This window comes from Labeo rohita, unplaced genomic scaffold, assembly GCF_022985175.1.
Source record: "Labeo rohita strain BAU-BD-2019 unplaced genomic scaffold, IGBB_LRoh.1.0 scaffold_655, whole genome shotgun sequence".
NCBI lineage: Eukaryota > Metazoa > Chordata > Actinopteri > Cypriniformes > Cyprinidae > Labeo > Labeo rohita.
In genome coordinates this window covers 1,951-6,026 of record NW_026129585.1, presented here as the reverse complement: position 1 = coordinate 6,026, position 4,076 = coordinate 1,951, and the positions used below count along the sequence as shown (strand labels likewise).

Genomic DNA, 4,076 nt, shown 5'->3' with positions numbered 1-4,076 from the left:
TTTTGTGATTTAGACGCAACAAAGATTTGGAAAAATGTAAGATGGAGATTTAAAAGTCCCATGTTAGAAAATTTTGATTACTTGATGAGGCACAATGTGTTAATGACTGAAATGATATTAAAAAAAATTGGGATCACACAAGATGCAAAATGTAAATTATGTATGGAAAAAGAGGAAGGAGTGTTACATTTGTTTTTAAAATGTAAAAAACTAAACAATTTTATGAAGATGATAAAGGAAATGATGAAGGGTTTTTTAAGTGATCAGAATAATTGGTTAGAGGAATGGGAAACTATATTTTTATTTGGTTTCAATGGAAAAGCCAAAAATGTGTATGTCCTAAATTTATGGTTAACAGTAGCAAGATACACGATTTGGAGGCGAAGGAATATAATGAAATTGAAGAAAAAAGAATTGGTATTATGTAGTTTATTTAAACAGTATTTGACTGCAGTGATAGAGGACATATATCTCGGAAGCTAAGCAGGGTCGGGCCTGGTTAGTACTTGGATGGGAGACCGCCTGGGAATACCAGGTGCTGTAAGCTTTTGGCTTTTTTCTTCACTACTGATCTGATACACTGGCTGAGTTTTAAATAGCCCTCTTTTCACAGCAGCTCTCGCTTACGGCCATACCACCCTGAGCGCGCCCGATCTCGTCTGATCTCGGAAGCTAAGCAGGGTCGGGCCTGGTTAGTACTTGGATGGGAGACCGCCTGGGAATACCAGGTGCTGTAAGCTTTTTCTTCACTACTGTTTTCTTCACTACTGTACTGATACACTGGCTGAATTTTAAATAGCCCTCTTTTCACAGCAGTCCTCGCTTACGGCCATACCACCCTGAGCGCGCCCGATCTCGTCTGATCTCGGAAGCTAAGCAGGGTCGGGCCTGGTTAGTACTTGGATGGGAGACCGCCTGGGAATACCAGGTGCTGTAAGCTTTTCTTCACTACTACTGATACACTGATACACTGGCTGCTTTTTTACTTCACTACAGTACTGATACACTAAATAGCCTTTTTTAAAGCAGCCCTCTTTTCACAGCAGCCCTCGCTTACGGCCATACCACCCTGAGCGCGCCCGATCTCGTCTGATCTCGGAAGCTAAGCAGGGTCGGGCCTGGTTAGTACTTGGATGGGAGACCGCCTGGGAATACCAGGTGCTGTAAGCTTTTGGCTTCTCTTCTGATACACACTACTTAAATCTTCTTCACACTGGCTGATACACTGGCTGAATTTTAAATAGCCCTCTTTTCACAGCAGCCCTCGCTTACGGCCATACCACCCTGAGCGCGCCCGATCTCGTCTGATCTCGGAAGCTAAGCAGGGTCGGGCCTGGTTAGTACTTGGATGGGAGACCGCCTGGGAATACCAGGTGCTGTAAGCTTTTGGCTTTTTTCTTCACTACTGATCTGATACACTGGCTGAGTTTTAAATAGCCCACTTTTCACAGCAGTCCTCGCTTACGGCCATACCACCCTGAGCGCGCCCGATCTCTGATCTCTGATCTCGGAAGCTAAGCAGGGTCGGGCCTGGTTAGTACTTGGATGGGAGACCGCCTGGGAATACCAGGTGCTGTGCTTTTTTTTTCTTCACTACTACTGATACACTGGCTTTTCTTCACTACTGCCTGATAAGCTTTTTTTCTTCACTACTGATACTGATACACTGGCTGAATTTTAAATAGCCCACAGCAGGCTTTTCACGGCCAGCCATACCACCCTCGCTTGATACCACCCATACCACCCTGAGCGCGCCCGATCTCGTCTGATCTCGGAAGCTAAGCAGGGTCGGGCCTGGTTAGTACTTGGATGGGAGACCGCCTGGGAATACCAGGTGCTGTAAGCTGTTGGCTTTTTTCTTCACTACTAATCTGATACACTGGCTGAATTTTAAATAGCCCTCTTTTCACAGCAGCTCTCGCTTACGGCCATACCACCCTGAGCGCGCCCGATCTCGTCTGATCTCGGAAGCTAAGCAGGGTCGGGCCTGGTTAGTACTTGGATGGGAGACCGCCTGGGAATACCAGGTGCTGTAAGCTTTTGGCTTTTTTCTTCACTACTGATCTGATACACTGGCTGAATTTTAAATAGCCCTCTTTTTTTCCTTCTTACACGGCCATCACAGCGCCCGATCTCGTCTGATCTCGGAAGCTAAGCAGGGTCGGGCCTGGTTAGTACTTGGATTTTACGGCCATCACCACCCTGGACTGATACCTGGCTGAATTTTAAATCTCACAGCACCTCGCTTACGGCCTGACTGGAGCGCCCGATCTCGTCTGATCTCGGAAGCTAAGCAGGGTCGGGCCTGGTTAGTACTTGGATCACTACCGCCTGGGAATACCAGGTGCTGTGCTTTAAGCTTTTTTTCTTCACTACTGTACTGATACACTGGCTGAATTTTAAATAGCCCACTTTTCACAGGCCCTGCTACGGCCATACCACCCTGGGCGCCCGATACTTGGTCTGATCTCGGAAGCAGGTCGGGCCTGGTTAGTACTTGGATGGGAGCGCCTGGGAATTTCTTTTTTTTTTTCTTCACTACTGTACTGATACAGTACTGATACACTGGCTGAATTTTAAATAGCCCTCTTTTCACAGCAGCCCTCGCTTACGGCCATACCACCCTGAGCGCGCCCGATCTCGTCTGATCTCGGAAGCTAAGCAGGGTCGGGCCTGGTTAGTACTTGGATGGGAGACCGCCTGGGAATACCAGGTGCTGTAAGCTTTTTGGCTTTTTTTCTTCACTACTGATCTGATACACTGGCTGAATTTTTAAATAGCCCACTTTTCACAGCAGTCCTCGCTTACGGCCATACCACCCTGAGCGCGCCCGATCTCGTCTGATCTCGGAAGCTAAGCAGGGTCGGGCCTGGTTAGTACTTGGATGGGAGACCGCCTGGGAATACCAGGTGCTGTAAGCTTTTTCTTCACTACTTTACACTTTTTTTTTCTTCACTACTGATCTGATACACTGGCTGAATTTTAAATAGCCCACTTTTCACAGCAGTCCTCGCTTACGGCCATACCACCCTGAGCGCGCCCGATCTCGTCTGATCTCGGAAGCTAAGCAGGGTCGGGCCTGGTTAGTACTTGGATGGGAGACCGCCTGGGAATACCACCAGGTGCTGTAAGCTTTTTGGCTTTTTTTCTTCACTACTGATCTGATACACTGGCTGAATTTTAAATAGCCCACTTTTCACAGCAGCCCTCTCCTCACGGCCATACCACCGGCCATACCACCCTGAGCGCGCCCGATCTCGTCTGATCTCGGAAGCTAAGCAGGGTCGGGCCTGGTTAGTACTTGGATGGGAGACCGCCTGGGAATACCAGGTGCTGTAAGCTTTTGGCTTTTTTCTTCACTACTGATCTGATACACTGGCTGAGTTTTAAATAGCCCACTTTTCACAGCAGTCCTCGCTTACGGCCATACCACCCTGAGCGCGCCCGATCTCGTCTGATCTCGGAAGCTAAGCAGGGTCGGGCCTGGTTAGTACTTGGATGGGAGACCGCCTGGGAATACCAGGTGGTGCTGCTTTTTCTTCACTTTTTTTTTTCTTCACTACTGATCTGATACACTGGTACCAGGTGCTGAAGCTTTTTTTCTTCACTACAGTACTGATTTTTTCTTCACTACAGTACTGATACACTGGCTTTTTTTAAATAGCCCTCTTTTCACAGCAGCCCTCGCTTACGGCCATACCACCCTGAGCGCGCCCGATCTCGTCTGATCTCGGAAGCTAAGCAGGGTCGGGCCTGGTTAGTACTTGGATGGGAGACCGCCTGGGAATACCAGGTGCTGTAAGCTTTTTTCTTCACTACTGTACTTCTGAACTTTTTCTGCTTGAAATATGATGCAGACGCACGCAATGGCTGCAGATAAAGAAACAGAGCAAGCAACAATGGCAGAAACTAGCAATGGTAAGAATAAAGAGGGAGAGCAAGGAAGAAGTGAGGACAAACAAACAGTGATCCAAAAACAACAGGAAACAAGTAAAGTAACAGGAGATCTACAGAAGGAGAAAGGAGAAAACAACAGAGAATTGCAAGGAAGATCCAAAGAGAAGTATAGCAAAGAC

At 47.5% G+C, this 4,076-nt stretch overlaps 11 non-coding genes and 2 pseudogenes across 11 annotated transcripts; all 13 read left to right on the top strand.

Annotated features, from left to right (window-relative positions):
* Positions 1 to 621: 621 nt before the first annotated feature.
* Positions 622 to 740, top strand: LOC127161445 (5S ribosomal RNA). The gene has a single exon (XR_007827047.1). It is a non-coding gene; the product is annotated as a 5S ribosomal RNA (ribosomal RNA).
* An 81-nt stretch (positions 741 to 821) lies between these two features.
* Positions 822 to 940, top strand: LOC127161444 (5S ribosomal RNA). The gene has a single exon (XR_007827046.1). It is a non-coding gene; the product is annotated as a 5S ribosomal RNA (ribosomal RNA).
* A 111-nt stretch (positions 941 to 1,051) lies between these two features.
* On the top strand, positions 1,052 to 1,170 carry LOC127161443 (5S ribosomal RNA). Its single transcript, XR_007827045.1, has one exon. It is a non-coding gene; the product is annotated as a 5S ribosomal RNA (ribosomal RNA).
* Positions 1,171 to 1,266: 96 nt separating this feature from the next.
* LOC127161442 (5S ribosomal RNA) lies at positions 1,267 to 1,385 on the top strand. The gene has a single exon (XR_007827044.1). It is a non-coding gene; the product is annotated as a 5S ribosomal RNA (ribosomal RNA).
* Positions 1,386 to 1,459: 74 nt separating this feature from the next.
* LOC127161465 (uncharacterized) lies at positions 1,460 to 1,582 on the top strand (annotated as a pseudogene).
* A 145-nt stretch (positions 1,583 to 1,727) lies between these two features.
* LOC127161460 (5S ribosomal RNA) lies at positions 1,728 to 1,846 on the top strand. Its single transcript, XR_007827062.1, has one exon. It is a non-coding gene; the product is annotated as a 5S ribosomal RNA (ribosomal RNA).
* Positions 1,847 to 1,920: 74 nt separating this feature from the next.
* Positions 1,921 to 2,039, top strand: LOC127161469 (5S ribosomal RNA). The gene has a single exon (XR_007827065.1). It is a non-coding gene; the product is annotated as a 5S ribosomal RNA (ribosomal RNA).
* A 567-nt stretch (positions 2,040 to 2,606) lies between these two features.
* LOC127161468 (5S ribosomal RNA) lies at positions 2,607 to 2,725 on the top strand. Its single transcript, XR_007827064.1, has one exon. It is a non-coding gene; the product is annotated as a 5S ribosomal RNA (ribosomal RNA).
* A 77-nt stretch (positions 2,726 to 2,802) lies between these two features.
* Positions 2,803 to 2,921, top strand: LOC127161464 (5S ribosomal RNA). The gene has a single exon (XR_007827063.1). It is a non-coding gene; the product is annotated as a 5S ribosomal RNA (ribosomal RNA).
* Positions 2,922 to 3,012: 91 nt separating this feature from the next.
* Positions 3,013 to 3,134, top strand: LOC127161455 (5S ribosomal RNA). Its single transcript, XR_007827057.1, has one exon. It is a non-coding gene; the product is annotated as a 5S ribosomal RNA (ribosomal RNA).
* Positions 3,135 to 3,223: 89 nt separating this feature from the next.
* LOC127161457 (5S ribosomal RNA) lies at positions 3,224 to 3,342 on the top strand. Its single transcript, XR_007827059.1, has one exon. It is a non-coding gene; the product is annotated as a 5S ribosomal RNA (ribosomal RNA).
* Positions 3,343 to 3,416: 74 nt separating this feature from the next.
* LOC127161461 (uncharacterized) lies at positions 3,417 to 3,535 on the top strand (annotated as a pseudogene).
* A 151-nt stretch (positions 3,536 to 3,686) lies between these two features.
* On the top strand, positions 3,687 to 3,805 carry LOC127161452 (5S ribosomal RNA). The gene has a single exon (XR_007827054.1). It is a non-coding gene; the product is annotated as a 5S ribosomal RNA (ribosomal RNA).
* The last annotated feature ends 271 nt before the right edge of the window (positions 3,806 to 4,076 follow it).